Source organism: Panthera uncia, chromosome F2 (genome assembly GCF_023721935.1).
Source record: "Panthera uncia isolate 11264 chromosome F2, Puncia_PCG_1.0, whole genome shotgun sequence".
NCBI classification, from domain to species: domain Eukaryota; kingdom Metazoa; phylum Chordata; class Mammalia; order Carnivora; family Felidae; genus Panthera; species Panthera uncia.
In genome coordinates this window covers 54,572,650-54,592,379 of record NC_064812.1, presented here as the reverse complement: position 1 = coordinate 54,592,379, position 19,730 = coordinate 54,572,650, and the positions used below count along the sequence as shown (strand labels likewise).

Here is a 19,730-nt window from a genome sequence, read left to right as displayed (position 1 = left end):
TCATTTATTCTTCTTGTTCGATTAAAATAATTTCATGCATGTTTATAATCCTCAAAAGTTTAAAGGAACTTGGTGGCTAACGTTAAAAGAGATAAGATGAATTTTTGGTTCTGTAAAGCCAACTTAATAGCCAAATCATGTAGCTTTCTATATTTCTCACTGCATGCTGAAATGAAGCTTGAATAATCCTAAAATTACATGACTACTATTCTTAGGTGATCCTTTATAAATACCCACTGATCCAGCTGAACTTCGGGAGGAGCTCTAGGGAAAACTCCTCAAAATAAAGATTGCTGGCAGGAACGTAAATATCGACATTATCTAGGTCATGGTAAAACAGGATTGGTATACCCTTAAATTTTCCAAGTGTAGTTAAAAGTGTTGAGGTTTTATTTCGAACTGGAATTATAGATACAGACTTTGGAACTGGTTAAATTTGAGCCAAATCCAGAACATCACCCCCTTACTGTCTTCATAACACTCCTTCCTTGCATTTCACTTTCCACTATTAAGTTTTAAGTTGTTTAGATGATCAAGTGAGATAATGTATGTAAGCACTCAGCACAGTGCCTAGCATGGAGTAAGTCAACTATTACTATCATTACTGTTATCACCATTAGCATTATTGCTATCTCAAAATAATAAATATTGGCCATTGCTGTTGCTACCAATATTATATCAGAATAAAAAGTGGCCCCACAGGGACATCTAAAACCTAGGATAGTACTTTGCTCAGAGGTAGCAATGAATCTACTTTAAAGGTCACAAAGTATTTGTTAGAAACTCCGAAGTTTTCATGTCAGTATATTAAAGAAGCAGAAGCTTTTGAGTACAAGAGTTATCAAACACCTGCCTGTATTATAGCTCCTATAAGGTGTGCATTTGAATGCATCCTTAGAAACCATCAGGATCACTAGCTTTGAAGTGAACCTCTGTATAACTAAGTGATTTAACTTGCTGGGTAGAGTTATTTACTTCATCTATGTGGTTGCCAAAGCAATTGTGCCAAAAGTGATGTTAGTTTTGGCACGTATCATACTTAAATATCCTTCCTAATTATTAACGATGGACTAATTGAACCTGGATATAGAACATTGTGTTTGTTTTTTCTCTGTTGTTTATCAATTTACCTACCTGTTCATCTACGTGTAGTTTTTTTTTTTCACTCAAGTGAAATATAAGTGAGATATTTTGAGTCAGATTTTCAGTTTAGGAATTTATTTTCCCTAAGAGGTGAGAGTCCCAAAATATTGCAGGTCAGCTATGCTACACCTAAAAATATACCGATATGTTATCCCTCTCAGAGCAGATGTCATTTCCTGAAGACTTTTGGCCATTAACACAGCTGATGTTTATTTAAAAAATTGATTTTAGCCAGTGTGACACATCTATTTTTATATTTATGATTTTGTACTTAATTGATAATTTTATTCACAGTAGGGACTGTTTCTTCCTTTTTTGTTCACTTCTAAATGGCCAGTGCCTTGAATGGGTGTGATACTTGGTGGGCATTCTACTCATTGAATTACTGAATGAATGAATAGATACGTTAAATTTCAACCTGCGAAAGCAATAAATAATACTTACAATCACAGTTTTGACTAAAAATATTTTCAATAGTATGTAACGAGGGTCCCTTATGCAGACAGTTCAGTAAAGCAACAAAATTTGATGTAATGCTGTTTTGCTCATTTCTATTTCTTGCAATGCTTTGTCTGAGAAGTCTAAGTGATGATACAAGCCATCAGTGTTTCTGGAATTGCAGGCATTGTGAACTTGGTGTATCTAGAACAAATCTTGATTTAACAAATCTAAAATATTCCCTTTTTAGGCCTCCAAAGTATAAATTAAGCTTCTAATAAATCATCTTTCTTATTTAGCCAGGTTTAAAAATCACACTCAACCAGATTCTGATTTTTGAATCCCATTTTCTTATCCTTATAATTGTTTAGTAAACTTCTAAATGATTTAAAAATCCTAGATGGATTTAAGTAATTCTAATTATTTGAATTCACTTTGCAAACATTTCCCAGCCTATGACTTAAAAAATGTTTAATATGTCTTTTTTTAAAGATAGCTATTAACTAAGCTGAAATATTCTCAACACACTTCATTATGTACAAAAGCTTCAAAAGTGTTCTGAATAAAAATGACTTGCTAAGATTCAGTAATGTATTATCTCATATTTACATAATTCATTAATAGATTTACATATAACTATCAAATAATTGTTCTGGTTATGCTTAGAATTTAAAATTTTTCTTGTCTTTCAGATAATACAAAATAATTTCCAATGTAATTCTCTCAGTATTTGTCTTATCTGATTATATGCATGTATAGTTGACATTTTTTGAATATTAATCATACTTGGAAAGAGCAAAAAATAGATTCTTTTTCATTCTAGGTATTCCTGGCTTCTGGGTAATTATTGAACAGAATGATTTTTTTTTCTCAAATTTACCACATAAAGGAAGATCTTCCATGTTTTCCTTCCAATCAAGATTCTAAGTATATCGCTATCAGCAACTCTAGTATAACATTGCTTTTATGTTTCACATAAATTCTGTTTTGAAAAATGATGGTTCTGATGTTTGTGAAGATCAGCCCATCCTGGTTCTTCAGTAAGGCAATGTGATGAGTGGTCCTGGCCTTCTGAAATGCCAACAAACACCTGTGAAATGAATTATGTTGGAATTCCAGGCATTTCAGGTGGTATCCTGAGAATATGCACCAACAGGGCACGTTGAGAATATGTGCCAACAGGGCAAGAAGAATAGAATCTGTAGAACTGTCTTCATGCTTATCTGAGGACCATAAATCCCCACTTGCTATGCCCTGTCCTCCCATAAAGATAAGCATGAGAGAGGCATGTGAGTCCCCATTTATGTCTAAATCTATGGGTTTCCAAATCACCAAATGCCATGAGATAATTGTTCTTTATTTATCACTGCAGACTTTTATGATTAGACACCTCTTCTGCCTCTGACAGATACACTGCAGCAGCTACTTGCAAGTTCATTTTTAAATGGCAAATGTCTGTGCAGAGCTAGATTTACTGGGAAACAAAATTAAAACTTTTATTAAAAACTGCCTATGTGGCAGAATTTAATTTAATGGGTAAATGTAGCATTAAGCTTTTTTTTTCAAAGCCTCTGAGGAAACATATTTGTCTCCCCTAAATAAGGTGTTCTCATTAACATTCCTGTGATATTAGCTAATAACAGGTGACTATAGGACTTCTTTTGGAATAGAAAAAAAGCAAATCACAATAGCTAACATGGCCTACAACCTTTTGAAAATAAATACTTCTCAATATATCATTAAATATTCAAAATTATTTGACAAATAATTTTCCTTTAAAAAAATGACACAATTTTCAAGGTTTTCTCATGGCCTGGTCATCTGATGATCCTACTAAATTAAGACTCACCTTAGTCGTCAGAGAATTATTATTTTGGCATCATGATACATAGTAATATAACGATATATATCGCTTTCCCTGTATATTTTCTTTCTTATTTCTGAAATTAGACTTTAGAAACCAGCTTATATGATTCTGTTTATATTTTTAGGCTATTAATTAGACAAAATATTGATAAAGAAGGGAATTTCTGGTAAAGGAAAGAGATATTTCTTCCACACACATGCTTTTTATCTTAAGACCCTTAACTGTAAATTTTTCTTCTGCTCAACAAACGTGTTGTCATCTGCCTTGATGGCCTTGCCCAACATGTATACTAAGGCACGCCCTAGTGAAGTGGTCTGAGTCATTAATGGCATGTGGGTTTCCATTACTCGAATTAGTGACTCAAATGGAACTTCTTGCATAGAAAAATGAAGTCCCCCACCCCAAATTCTTCTGCTAATGGCTGTAGGAATTTAATGATTTCACTATGTTCATTATCACTGCCATTGTAAAGCACCAGTATCCCAGCAGCAAACCAAGAGAAGACTGTAACATGAGATCATAATTTCTAGCATAAATCAATCAGATCAAAAGAGGTTGGAGAGGAATGCAAAAAGTATTCTTGGAATATGTTCAAAATCCAATCATGACCAGTAATGCTCTGATTTACAGCATCTCCTGTCTGCTTGCGCTCTCATTTAAATGACCTATGCTTCCTTTTTAGAGTAAATGCTGGAAAGATTTCAAATAGGACAACATTCAACAGGAAGGAAGACATAAACAAAACCCAAATGGGTACTTGACAACCTTAATGCCTAAGCAACGTGGGTCAGAGTTCACTAGGTTATTTAATCCAGCCATGCAAACTGGTTTATGTCTAGGGTCTGAAATAAATCAAATTGATCCTAAAGAAAATGGGACATTGGCTCTAAAAACAAATCTCCCCTTATTCCCTGGAATATGGACGTTCATTCAGACTCTAGGACTTTGCATTCTCTGTTCTTTTTGCCTGGAATGCCTTTCCTTATAATTTCTCACTCATAATTCAAGCATCAGTGCAAATGTTGGCATCCCTAAGAAATGTTCTCTGACTGAAGCCCCTCATTCATTTGTCTCTGTTTTACTTTTTCCATAACAGTTCCTACTGCAAGAAATTATCTTAAGTATTGATTTACTTGATTTTTTGTTTATTATCAGTCTCCCTTTCCTCACCAGAATATACATTCTGTGAAGACAGGTACCTTTATCTGTTTTGCTCATCATTGTTTCCCAATGCTTTGAAGAGTGCCTGAAATGGAGGCACTAAATAAGAGTGTGTATAATAAATGAATGAGAAAGAATGAGTATCTAGAGACAAAACTCCGTTACTTCCATCCTAGTGTATTTGGCACTGAGTGAATGAAAGGCTGAAGTCATTCATTTGGTTTCTATGAAAAAAAAAGCATTACTTTAAAATGAAATATGATAATTATCAAAAGAATAAATTGTAGTAAAATGGGTAATATGGATAAAACTTGTTAACTATTACCATCCTGGAAGTTATTGTGATCATTTGTGATGCTGGGCTCAGTACAACATCAATAAAATGGGTCTCCTGAATTCCAGGACTAGGTTGGCTTGCGTGTATTAACAACATCAAGAAATTCTGTGAATTTCTGTCAATATTTCACAGAAAGGCTGGTTTTCTTTCCATGCTTGGCTCTCTGGGAGGGAGGAGGCAATATCGCATGGTGATTAGGTGTTGGACACTAGATTTAGTGGTCATGGTTTATTCCAGCTCTCTAGAAAAATGACTTTGTGAGTTACTTTACCTCCCCAAGTTTCTTTTTTCATCTGTAATCATACAATACATACTTATGTCTTAGTCTTCTTGGTGCACTATAACAAAATAACCACAGACCGAGTGCCTTAAATAAGAAAGATTAATTTCAAACAGTCTCAAGGCTGGGAAATCCAAGATCAGACTGTCAGCATGGTCATATTCAAGGTGAGGGTTCTCTCTCTGGCTTACAGTCATCTTCTGGCTGTGGCTTTAAATGGCAAAGAGACAGAAGATTGGAAGCAATCTTTCTGACCTCTTTATCTAAGGGCACTAACCCTACCATGAGGACTACCCCCTCATCATCTCATCTAAACCTAATACCACCTAAAGTCCCCACTTCCGATACCATCAAATTGGGGGTTAGGGCTTCGACATATGAATTTTGGAGGAACACACTCAGCCCATAACATCTCATGAATGTGTTATGAGCTTACATAAAATAACACATGTGCAGTGTTTAGGGCATTTTGAGTATATTATAAGCACTCTAAAAGTGTTAGCATCTACTAGTAAAACACATAGAATGCTAATACGTTTTATACAGGATTCATAGAGAGTTTCTGAAGTAAAATGTAGATAGAAAGCTTATATGTTACATGTGAATTTTATTTCAGTTCAGGAAAAAATATGGTGATCCTATCACTTCACTTTCTGATTAAGATTCAGTTCATTTCAGGTGGTGAAACACATCATTTGGTTTACATTTACTAGCCAAGGACGATAAGGATGTGGTCTGCTTTAGGGCCAAAGCAAGGGTTGTGGAAGGACAAATGGTAATCACCAGCTCTGGCTGGAGTTGCTTTGATTAACTCCCTGTGAGCTCAATAGACCGAAAAAAAGCTTTTAAAAATGGTGCTTTTGAAACCAATTCACACATTTTGGTTAATGATCACCAGCAGAGATGATGCAGAACAAAATACCCTCAGGGAACCCTGGTAATTTTTCAGTGGATGCTCAAGAATTGACACGAAGAAAGCACTAGACAAAATTATGTGAAAGTACTAAATGACAGTTAGAATCCACGACTTGAGAGGAAAAAATACCCACGTAAATATATGTCCCAAACTGGGAGAAAATCAGTATAAGAAGCCATGTGTTATCCCTTGATATTGACACATATAACTAGAGGGAAGTCCCCTCACTTCCCAGAGCCACGGTTCCTAGAACTAACTTTATAAGTATTCAAATAATATAGGGACACCTGCGTGGCTCAGTAGGTTGAGCTTCAACTCTTGATTTCTGCTCAGGTCATGATCCCAGAGTCGTGGTATCAAGCCCTGCACTGGGTTCTGCACTGAGGGTGAGGCCTGCTTAAGATTCCCTTTTTGTCTCTCTCTGCCCCTCTACCACACTCACACTCTCTCTTTCAAAAATAAAAGTAAATAGGGGTACTTGGGTAGCTCAGTTGGCTAAGTGTCTGACTCTTGATTTCAGCTCAAGTGCTGATCTCATGGTTCGTGGGATCAAGCCCTGCATGGGGCTCTGTGCTGACAGTGTGGAGCTTGGGATTCTCTCTCTCCCTCTCTCTCTGCTCCTTCTCAGCTCTCACTCTGTCTCCCTCTCTCTGTCTCTCTCAAAATATTTTTTAATTAAAAAAAAAACAAAAAAAATAAAAGTAAATAAATAAGTAAATATTCAAATAGCATAGAAAGCATACTGTTGAGATATAAGGACTCAAAATGGAAAAATTAGTAATGACCCCAATTTTGTTTATATATTTCTATTTTTAAAACCTGGAAAATACAGCAGCATGCTAAACAAGAGGTCCTGGTATGATAATAGAAGCGAGTTTATTCCCTACTTTGTTAGGAAACATATGATTTGCTAATGAACATGTACTATTTTTATGATGAAAAAATTGCAAACTTTATTATAAAATTTTACAGCAACTTCATAAGTCAGGTAAAACAATGCTTATTTAAAGAATTTTTCAGTATTGGTATACTGTATCACAAGGAACTGTTTTCTCTTCATTGTTATCTGTGATGGTCACATCTAGATCATAAACTCCAAATTAGTAAAGGCAAAGGTTAGTCAAGCTGGCTCTATGATATTTGAGCTGTACGACATTTGTCCAATTTTATGACCTCTCTGTTTCCAGTTTTTTTCACGTATAAAATAATAACAATTATACTGCCTACCTCAAAGAGTTGTGTCAAAAGACGGTAATAAGATCGCCTATTCCATTGGGTCACCAATTTGGTGAAGGATTTAGACTGAGACTAACACATAGTGAAAACTATTTAAATGTTATATGATGATACTGATGATGATGGTGGTGGTGGTGGTGGTGATTGCCTAGGGACTAATGTCATGGTCCTCAAAAAGTTAGACAAAGTCCTGCTGTTTTGAATTACTTTTGTGATCTTAAATTATGTAACCACTTAAGATTGAGTACATACCCTTATCTACTAGAAGGGAACGATGATAGCAACCACTTGGCATCTTGTGAGAGTTAAGTGTGAATGTGCATGTATGGTGTGATTAATATGCAATCTGCCAAGCTCCTTCATATTCGGAGCAAAAGGATACCATCAGAGTTGGTATAATTCCTACAGGGTAGCATCATGCTTACCCAGTGTAGTTTCTCCTATGTTACAAACTGAGATTGGGTTTAGTATAATTATGATGGGATTTATTTTTCTAAAAGGATCAAAGACAAGGTCATACTGATAGAATCTTCCCTCCCTAATACAAATGCAGAGTGTACCATTTTTGAGCAAACATGATACAGTCTTGGTGAAATATACCAACATCCTGGAGATTTGGTAAGAAAGTTAGCCATGGCTAATTTGAAAGGAATTCCAGTTTGAGCTAGAACCAAACCTTCAGATCTTCTAGAAAGCCCACAGCATTGTACAGAGCTTGTGATCAAGCCTAAGAGACCTTTTTTTTTTTTAATTTATATATTTATTTTGAAAGAGAGAAAGAGAATGTGAGTGAGTGAGCAGGGGTGGACAGAGAGAGAAGGAGAGAGAAAACCCCCAGCAGGCTCCAAGCCATCAGTGCAGAACCCAAGGTAGGGCTCAATCCTACAAACTGCAAGATTACGACCTGAGCTGAAATCAAGAGTTGGACGCTTGACTGTCTGAGACACCCAAGCTCCCACTGAGGAGACCTTCTTGAGGTGCTCCTCTTACAGTGCCCCTGTAGTGTCCACAGTACTGAAATAGACCAAGAGGATGAATCTTTAATTCATGTGGAGAGAAATGGAGTTTCCAAGGAAGCAGGAAGAGATACCAAACTGAGGGATTTTGAGAGAAGGATGTATGTAGGTAAAAGAGAAACTTGGAAGAGAAAGACAATGAGGATAAAGGAAGCAGACATTTCTTTTTGGAATGACTTCTTGATCATGAACCAGGCAGTACCTACCCAAGAAAAGTGCACTCTTTACCCCAATAATCATATGTTAAAATACCTATCGTGGACAGATAGACATATATAGAAGAATATAGAAGACATATATAAAAACACGTAAGAGTTTTCACTGCCACATTGTTGTAAGAGTAGAACAAGGAAATGGTTTTCATTTCTACTAAGAGGACAATAGTTAGGGAAGCTAAGAATATTGACAGTATGGAATTCAGCAATCAGACAACAAAAAGACATAAAACACATCCAAATTGACAAGGAAGAAGTCAAACTTTCACTATTTGCAGATGACATGATACTTTATATAGAAAACCCAAAAGACTCCACCAAAAAATTGCTAGAATTGATCTCCAAATTCAGTAAAGTTGTAGAATACAAAATCAATACGGAAATCTGTTGCATTTCTGTACATCAATAGTGAAGCAGCATAAAAATATATCAAAGAATTGATCCCACTTACAATTGCGCCAAAACCCATAAGATACCAAGGAATAAACCTAACCAAAGAGGTAAAAGATTTGTACTCTGAAAATTATAAAACACTTATGAAAGAAGTTGAAGATGACACAAAGAAATAGAATATTTAGAAATTTAAAAAATGCATTAACCTGAAAAAAATCTTAGCAAGCAAAGTGCAACCATTAAAATCATTTTGGTGAAGAATGATTAATGATATGAAAAATATATACATGTATAAATATATATGTATGCATATATATGCAGAAAAGTAATAAACAAAATTACACGATACAGTATAATCTCAGCGACATAATTTTTAAATTGCATAGAAAAGAAGAACCAAGCTTTGTGCAGTGGCAGAATCATAGCCAATGAGGTTTATCTGAGACGCGATTATTGCTAATAGAAAAAAAGAACCAACACATAATACACATTAACAATGTTGCTTATGTTGCTTCCCAGTGAGGAGTTGTTGATTGATTTTTCTGCTCATTTACCCTGCTGAACCTCTGCTCTAAAAGATGCAGACCTCATAGGTGATTAAAGGCACAGAAGCGATCTTCATGGAAAGTGCCAAGAATGTTCAACATCCATATCAACTATATAAGGCAGTTCTTCTGACCCTGACCATGGTTCTTCTTATTGCTGAAGTCAAGACAATGCTGTATTTTAGAGTTTAGAGGAGAAGCGATATGTTACCAGTATCCAGAGGTATTTTCTTGAGCATCCCTTCATGGTGGAGCTGATTAGACTGTTGTGGCTCCACCTCTAATTACTGGCTGCGTTTTGTGAAGATTAATTGATATGTCATTAGCAGGGAGAGAAATAGACTGGAGCATGCACAGTTCCACTGTAGTTGGAAATTACTTCTAGAGTGAAGATGCCACTGAATATTTGATCCTTCTTTCCTTGTTTTATCTCTCAATAAAGTCTAGAAAACTTTGGAGTTTCTTTTGAATATTCCAACTTAATTATTTTTATTTATATTCATTAACTTTTATGCCTTTGCCATCTCCAATAATTCTTGTTATTAAATCCCTCCAACCCCCTCTGCCCTCACTCGAAACTCTTGGACCTACCCCCAGTAAGGAGTGAGACAGGAAGTCAGCATACACATTTTCAATTTTTCCCATTTCATGCCAAGAGCATGCTTCACTTCAATAATCAAGAAAACAGGTGATACATAGTCAACAAAACAATCACAAAGTAAAATTCTAAAAACATTAGGTGACTGAAGGTTTTCCTCAGAATTAGAAAGAAATATACTTTTATATATATATAAAATAAAAACAGACTTTTATACACAGATAAGTTAACTTGGAATATGCCTGGAGTCAAACAGAAATTTTAAAAAATTTATTCTAAGTTCTTTCACTTACATGTCCAACTGAATGCATTTTGAAGTAATTTTTCATTGACAACTGACTTTCTATGTAATTCCTGAGTCTATTAACTAGGGCTAAGCAGAGATTTTTTTAAAATGCTATTGAATCCACTTACCTTATTCAAAGATTCCAAAAGCAGAGTCTACAGGTTTACAGGAATTATTGATCTGTATGCAATAATCATGAAAAATTCTCCCTGAACCCAATAAAATATTTATTAATAGAATCATAAAGTCATTGTTTTAGTTCTAAATTCAGTTGAGGACTCAGTGGAAAATTTTTAGCATTCTTGTTATTTTCTTACTATTTCAGAAAACAACTATATTTTTATATCTCCCTCCTGCCCTTTATCTTTCTTGTAATCATAACATGTTGCAGAAAGCTTTCTTAGCATCTCATAGCTCATAAGGCAACTTTTAGGAGGAGGAAAAAGAATGTTCCTTGTTGTAACAATTTCAGGGACATTCTTGTCATTTCCAGATAGAATTTTAGGTAAACCATAAAACATTTTCTAACTGAATTTTAGTTGTTCATCTTCTTCCAGTCGTGTTGCCCAACACCTACTTAAATGTCTGTTATTTTACTTCTAAAACAATCGACATTTTATATTTTGGTACTTTAGTTTGTGCCTTCAAATGAAATTGAATTCTGTAAGGACTTTCCAGGGACATAGCTACTTCCTCTCAATTTCCTAAATGTTCTGTGTATTCTAGTCCCTGTAACAGATTTTATATTTATATCACTACACTGAATAGTTCTTCTCAAACTTGTGTATAGATTATGTGTCTACTGGGGAATAAATTCACTGCATTGAAGCAAATACCAGGTAATACCGTCTATTTAACATTCTAAAAATGCTTAGGGACATGTTAAATGAAGTTCTATAGAACAGCGATCGTATATTGCCTATTAGGGTAGAGTTTAAGAGCTAATTACATATTCATCCATGCTTAGTTACTGAACCATAGAAACACCTAAATAAGCAGTTTGGAGTTATCCAGTGTGAAATAGATGTCCTATTAAGACTAATTCAAAGCATAGCAAAAAAAAAAAAAAAAAAGGCTTTCTTAAAAGTAAAGGTAAAATAGAAGCAAATATTTTCTTTTAATGGCTAATGGAGCCAAATGCAGTTAAGCTACCAAGTGCAGCATGTTCTCTGCTAACTGTTGTGTTTTCCTGTTCACCAGAAAATTATACATCAAATTAGAGATTATTGTTAGGAATTTACATACCACCTGTTTTTATTTCCATTAACATTTCCTTTTCAAACATTTTCTTTATACCTTCAGTCCTTATTACAGAAGCATTAATGTTTCTACCTTTTAGAAACTTGAAAGTAATGTAATTAGGAATCCTATTATTCCACCCCCAATGCTTCTTGGGGAGTGTTACCCACACTCATGAGCGTTCCTAATGCAGCATTGTCATTTATAAAACAAGGAGACTCAGTGTTTTATTTGGCTGTCTTTGTTTGAGAAGTTTTGTGTAGGGTATCATGGTCTAAGTGCAAAGTTTACTCCCTGGTCATTAGCTCTGATTATTAGCTCTGAGTGGACAGAACTGTATTACTTAAATTAGTGATTGTACAGTTTCTAGGGCAAAGCCCTGACTTCAATTGTTTAACCGATATCCCTCAACCACTCACCGTTTTCCTGAGGTTAGAAGAGATATTCATAGCAAAGTGTCTTTGATGCAGTAGCTATGAATATAGAGAAAAGGAAAAGTGCATGCCCAATGATAGTAGGAGATGATCGTCTTAATTAACGTTCCAGCTTTGCCATTCACCAGTGCCACCACCGATACTCATGATCTTCAGGAGCACGCTGAAATTCTCCGGACCTCAATGACTCATTTTTATTGTATTTTATAGAAGCACCATGTCTATAACAGGTTAGAATAAAAAGAAACTCTCCCTAGGTTATTATTTGAGAAACAATATTACCTACATTATCATCAAGTTTCTTTGAGTAACCTCATTGTCCTCATTCTACCCAGTAACCAACAGGGCTGAAATATTAGTGCTCATAATTATATTAAACCTGAGAAGAAAGATTTCTGCAGAGACCCACAGCCCCTCTTAATTGCAAAACCACCCATAGATTCTCAGTTGCCTTAAGAAGTGAAGAGAGCTGGTCAGTGGGAGGGCACAGAATGTTCCTGTTCAGATCCCCTCCACATTGGTCATCAGTGTGGATTTCTTAATTCATCTTATCCTGTACACCAGTCAGAAAACCAAGCAAAAGTTAATAAAATTAATCTGAATAGCAACTATACTCACACTGTAACATGGATGTGCAAAGAGAATCTGCCTTCATTCCTTGGGACTAACTAATCTTATCTTCCTCAAAAGCCCCTGAACCTTGGGTAGTAAAGGAAGAAGATCGCCTTTAATTAGTGCAGTACAGCCTGATGCAATAATGTAATGCTTTTAAACAAAATATGCAGCCACTCAGGTTTTACATCTCTTTCTCCTGGTGGAGGTTGTGGCTCACATGACCTCATAAGTAAAGGAAATCTTGCATCCTCCTGTTGTCCTCTGATTCCTTTGGTTTCCATGGTGATGTTTTGTTCCGCTGGTTGCTGCTCACCTGGGAGACAGCCGGCGGCTTCTGTCAGCTCCTGGTTCTCTTGTGGTGGTGAGGAACTGAAGGCCTGACCCCAGCAAGCATGGCCTGTCCACATTCCTGGTCCCAGGCCTTACTTTAAACCCCCAGCAGTTCTGAAGAAATCAATATTTTTTTATGTCTGTTACTCATTCTTAACACATCAGTGTGAGAAGGTATGGAGCTCTGCGCTAAGAGGAGAGAGAAGACCTTTTCCTTATATGAAAAAGCCTTCAAGTCTATTGTCAAATATTGCAAAACCTGTGTTGAATGTTTTTCAACCTCATTGTGGCAATTTATTCCCACTCTTGTGCCCACCTCATCACCTCAGACCAAAGGGATGCCTCAGGCTAGTCAAAGAAAATGGCAAATAGCGGAAAAGCAGAAGACCTATTCATATTTTACTTACAAATATGAAAATAACTGAAAAGCTTAAAAGAAATGCAAGATATTTCATCTCTCTCTTTCAGTTCATTTCTTGAGTAGCCCACTCAAGAAAGCGAAAGGACGAGGGGAAGAGACTGAAGAGTCCCTAGGAGCTGGAAAGTTATTGAATCAGTGTGACCAGGAGAGTAAGTCATCCACAGCTCTGTAATTTGGGATTGTAAAAGTAAACTTCCAATCCACCCAAACTTCCCCATATCCCTAAGATTGTTTTTTCAAACTATTTGTGAGAATCCCTGTTCTGTACAGTGGTAAACAAACAAACAAACAAATAAACACAACTTCAAATTAAACGTGATTCTGATTTTCTAGAAAATTGTAGAGATCATAACATGAGAAAATGTGTGTGTGTGTGTGTGTGTGTGTGTGTGTACCATTCTCTTTCTCTACTGAACATTCTATGCAGCTATACTTTTCCCGAATGAACTGTGGCATTTGAGAGCACTTGCTCATTCTTTGTATCTTTTATTTCCTCTATATTTCCTCTGTGTCTTTCTCTCCCGGAAAGTCATATAAATCTGTTTTTTTCAATACCTTTTTAAAAAGATTTTGTCAAAATATGTTTTAAGAGGAAAACCTGTATTATATCTTTTTATTTTCTAGATGTACATTTAAGTTGATGTTTCTCTTATAGTAAGCTTCCACCCCTGGGAGTAAGGTAATAAATGTCCTAAATGTGTCCCAACTTGCCCTAAGCCTCTTGCACATAACAATTCTCAGAGAAATGTCAGTGCAATGTTTTCTGCCCCATTGATGGATATTTTTTTTTTCTGGGGCTGCAATAAAAAGCACCACAGAATGGGTGGCCTAAACAACAAGAATTTAATGTCTCACAGTTCTGGAGGCTAGAAGTACAAGCTCAAGTTTTGCTAGAGTTTGTTCCTTCTGCAAATTGTGGGGGGAAATCTGTCCCTTGCTTTTCTCTTACCTTCTTGTGGTTTGCCGGAAATCTTGGGTGGTTGGGTTTTGTTTATTTGTTTTGTGTCGTTTTGTTTTTTGGCTTGTAGATCTCTTCCTGCATCTTCATATGGTATTGTCCCTGCGTATATTTCTCTGTGTCCACACTTCTCCCTTATAAGGAGGATACCCGTCATGTTAGATTAGGGACCACTGTTATGACCTCATCACAACTGATTATATCTGCAATGATTCTGTTTTCCAATAAAGTCACAGTGTGAGGTTTGGGGGTTAGAACGTCAACACATGAATTTGGAGGGGCACAGTTCAATTCATAGCACCGGGCATTCCACGGAGACACACAGTTGGATGGTTCAGGCATTCACCTCAAAGACTGTTTTCAGAAAGAGTTCTTTGTACCATATCCTCTTGCATATAAGCATTTGTGGTGTTCCTGTACTTAACCCAGGTCATGAAAAGGAAGGGGAGTTCTCATCTCCAAAAGCATCTCAGACTCCTTCTTCAAGGTGCTCTGAGCATAAAGACTGGGTAATTACACTATCAATCTCTTTTTATCAAAACTATTTGTAAGCCAAATGCCCTGCGGAAACAGGCATTCACTTCCCTGTTTATACACTGAACTGTCTTTGGAGGGCTTCTTCTAACCAGAGAAACATGTTACTCTGACCAGAAGGAAAGATGATTCTCAGGAGAATGAGTGAGTGCCAGCTAATGTGAGATCTGGGAGCACAGTCCCTAGCTGTAGGTCTGGGACCGAGTGGACTCTCAGTGTTCATTGAGTGACCTTGTTGACTGAATGATGGGTGTAACCAGGCTAAGAACACATGAAATGCAGATCCATGAAGGAGAAATGAGAGCTTCCCCTGTAAAGAGTACAATATATACATAGAGAGAGATCTGCTATGGCCTTTTGATATCACCCTGCCACGATAGACTACTTGGGAGCTGTTCTATTGTCATCTTAGATTTCTTTCAATACCACTGAGTCCTATCCTTGAATTTTACAAATAAAGAAACTAAGTGCCAGAGAGGTTTAAACAAGTGGATTTGCTTACTATTAACATAAAGGTCAGTACTAAAATCTAAGCCTCTGAAAACCCCATCAATTCTTCTATACCAGCAAGTGTCCTGATTTTTTCTCATTCTTCCACCTAGTTTAAGTTGCACAGTTATGGGCACCATTTGCAGCTGTGTCATGACAAAGACTGTCTCTTCTTGACCAAATTTCATATTCTGAGCCATCTTCTAGATCCCTACTGCTGGACTTCCCTGTTCGTCTTTGCATTGCCTGGTCTTAGAAAGAATCCTCCCAAGTTGACTTAGCCAGAATTCCCACCCTTGATATCTGATCGCCATTGATATCTGATCAAATTCTTCATCTCCATCATCCCCCAGATGGCATCTAATCACCTTGGCAGCCTTCAGCAAGAATCCTGTTAGGTCAGTTTACCCAGAATCCCACCTTTACCCCTAATGCCTACTTTTAGTAATTTTCCATCCACTCTACTCCTTGATTAGAAATCTCCACTAGTCCATTCAGGGCTCTGGATTGAGCCCAGTTGTATACTGAGGTCTCTCTTCCTCTACTGCAATAGTTTCTGATTAAAATCTGCTTCCATCCCTTTAACTACTATCCACCTCTGGTTTTCTCTGACAGCTTTCTGGAGTTCCTAATGTTATCACTAAGAGTTATTATTTTTCCGCAGGTGAATGTGTGTGTGTTTTTGCGTGTGTGTATATTTTTTTTATTCTCAGAAATACCTGTATCACCTACAATAAACTTAATTATAAAGCATCTAACTTAACTGGTGAAGTTTATACTACCAGCATACTAGACTCTACAGTCTCTCTTCTTACAATTGTAGTTAGTGCCTTCACTCATTGATAAATTAGATTTGGGTATCTTTTAAGGGGAAGAACTACATATTATTTACCATTGTTATCAAAGGCTGACCCATGGTGATCCCTGAATAAAAATTAGTTGAAAATATAATTAATAAAGTATGGATGAATGGATGTGTAAATGAATGTATACATGAATGATGTTTCTGTTCTTTAATACCAACACACAAATTGAACTACAGTTATTATAACTTTTTATTCAATATCCAAACCACTTCAGAGGGAATAAATGCCACCACATTTAGTTAAAGAGGGTGGATTTTAGAAGAAAATTAATACAGACACGACAGTAAGTAGCCAGCTACATGTCCTGAAAAATCACCTTTTGCTCAGCTATGCCTTCACGTACTACACTTTTCACTACATTCATATGGACTTGGTGTTGAGGGCACGAGCAAGGTTTTATATTCTTACTCATTTCTGTTGTAGCAGAAGTCTTCAAGGACAGTGACATGGCCTTCTCTTTCTGTTGTCTCCATAGCGACAAGAACTCTGCCTCTTGTGTCTGAGATACGCTGTTGACTGGATCTTACATCCAAGGTTTACTCTGGTGAGTAATGCCCTAGCCAAATAGCATGGATCGAGAATGACACATTTTGTCTAGCAGATTTCAGCAAGTATTTTGTGTGATTCCTTGATTTCTGGGCTTTTGTCGATAATTCTGCAATCATGAAGTTTAGGGGCTTTGGCTTCACTCTATAAAGGACAAATCCTATGTAATGACAAATCCTACTGGAGGCTGCAGTATGTGGTAAGCAATTGTCTGCATGTTCTAACTTAAGGAATATTATCCTGTTTCCCTAACACTTTGATTGCTGGAAAATTCCTTCATTTGAATTTAAATGTCTCAGCTAAAAACCCTCTGAGGATAATACAGGCACATAATCAAAAAATGGGTCACTGTGTAGGTACGATTCTGACTGGAAAGAACAAGGTCAGTGTTCTAATGAAAAGTATTGGGTGGATCACTGCAGTGGGATTAGGCATCCAAGGGCAACCACAAGATATGGGGTTCTTGGAAAGGGCAGCGGCATCCAAAGACAGAAAAAGTGTGAAAAAAAAGACTGATCGGAGGAAGACTATTTTACACTTTTCCTCAAACATAACCTGAAAACTACTAGCTTTCCCATATTCTGGTGAATGATAAGAAAAACACTCATTTTAATCTCTAAAACAACTTGGCAAATGGTTTTCAAGAAGTTCTTTGCATGACCAATGCAGAGAGAAATTGTTTCACAAACTAGGATAGCAGGAACCAAGTTTATGTAATTTTCGTATTCTCCTATACCCACTACCCCATCCCCTGCCAGGGAGAGAGAGAGAGAGAGAGAGAAAATACAGGTATCCATCTCAGGTGTATAAAACCATAGTAAGAGAAAGGAGAAATGAGTATATTATTGTTCCCATTAGGCCTGCTTTCCTATTTCTATTTGGCCTACTCTGATTTTTTATTCCAGTGTTCATGGATAAGAAGGGAGGCAAAATGAGTTCTGCTCTCAAATGTAACTGTGGCCACAATCTATAATGGATCCTGACCATTTCCAACTCTCAGACTTCAGTGAAGGCAGAGGAGGTGCAGCCTGTGAATAAGAATAAGACTAAGTTAAAAAAAAATTAAAAAGAAAAAAAAAGAATAAGACTAAATTAAAATCGAGTTTTTTCTACTATCTCCACTGGCTAAATAACTTCGGACTTCTCACAACCGAAGCTGGGTTACTTCAGTTTTCGTACTTCTTAGTGTTACTCTGATACCTGGCCCTGCACCAAGGATGTGCTTCCTTTGCAGTCTCCTCACGTGGTGGTGCTCTCTTCCAGTCCTCAAAATCAGGAGGGGTGATCTAGGTCCTTCTCAATCTCGACCACTGTTTCTTGATCATCGCTCCCAACTCTCGAAAGCAATCATTTTTGAGGAATATCTCATCTGGACATACCATCCTTTCCCCCCTCTTTCTTGGTCTCATCTACAGACCTCACTGAACACTCCTCATCCATAGCTGACTCCTACTTCTGCACCTGATGTAGACTTCGTGTTGACTCCATGCTCTACCGTAATCCTGGCAGAATTCAGCCCCCAGGTGACAACCATCCAACTCCCTAGCTTCTAGTTCCTCAAAGGCCTCACAACCAATGGCAGACCTCTACTCCCCTACAGATGTTCCCTTCCACGGCCTCGCCCTGGTCATCTTCCATACTTGTAACCACTCTAATTCCAAAATATCTTGCTTTATGATCACAAAATTTTCAGTACCAGCATTAAAAAAAATTACTTCTTTTATGGTCCTCTAGCAATCTTTCTCCCAGTCCAGAAGTTATATACAGAATATTTCTTGAGCAAATGGATGAGTGAACAAACCCATGAAATGAATGCGAAAATGCTAGTAGTAACCCAGTTATAATTGAATAGAAAAACTTAAATCTTGCAGTGACTCTGACCCCGAGCAGCTGGCCAGATAGAAGCCTCACTTTTTGCCTTCCAATGTCACTACTAAATACCTGACAACCAAGAATAAGCGAGGGTAGGGACAGATGGCACAGAGAGAATCAGGAAGAGGTCCCATAACCACATTAACACCATAGTAGAATTTTTTATTTGAAACATGAAAATACACCTTCCAACATAGCATTTAATAGTTGAGGAGACAAAAAAAAATGGATGGATGGATGAACGGAATAAGCTTCTGCTTCTTAATTTTCCCTAATTTATTTTCTCCCCATAGAAGTAAGATGCATAAATCTTTTCCCTTGACCAGGGGTACTTCCAGCAAATGTAGGTTTAACTGAACTGAAGCTGTAGGAAGAATGGAATCTTGTAAGTGTCCAAAAGATTTCCTTTACTGAAATAAACACACATTGTAGCAAATAACTTCAGGATTTCTCTTGGTTCTAGACTGTGAGATCCATTAACTTGGTTGGCTGGGCTTCTGATTATTTGCACAGTGTTTTAGACTGAGTCTTTTTCCTTCACTTCAGAAAAAAAAAATCCATGCATCTAAATCTCATGAAACTGGGGCATCTGGGTGGCTCAGTCATTTGAGCGCCCTGACTTTTGATTTGGGCTCGGGTCATGATCCCAGAGCAGTGGGATCAAGTTCTGCATTGGACTACGCCCCAATTGTGGAATTCTTTGTCTCCCTCTGCCCCTCTCCCCTGCTCACACACACTCTCTCTCTCTTTAAAATAAATCTCATGAAACTATTAAAGACTGGTATGAGCACTGGGTGTTGCATGTAAGTGATGAATCACGGACTTCCACTCCTGAAGCCAATACTACGCTGTACATTAACTAACTTGAATTAAAATAAATAAATTTTAAAAATGATAATAATAAATAATTTAAAAAATCAAAGTCACTTGCAGTGTGAAGCTTCTCCTGACTTCGCTTTCTCTCTCATTCTTCAAGAAGTTCTTCATAAGTCTGT

The 19,730-nt window shown here is 36.9% G+C and overlaps 1 long non-coding RNA gene and 1 pseudogene across 1 annotated transcript in view; both read left to right on the top strand.

The window, feature by feature from the left end:
• Positions 1-19,730, top strand: part of LOC125924839 (uncharacterized) — a 463,539-nt gene that overhangs the window by 364,736 nt on the left and 79,073 nt on the right. Inside the window, exons 3-4 of the long non-coding RNA XR_007458593.1 lie at positions 13,518-13,619; positions 16,793-16,861. This is a non-coding gene — a long non-coding RNA (uncharacterized LOC125924839). The remainder of the gene's footprint in view (positions 1-13,517; positions 13,620-16,792; positions 16,862-19,730) is intronic.
• Positions 9,402-9,583, top strand: LOC125925000 (uncharacterized; annotated as a pseudogene).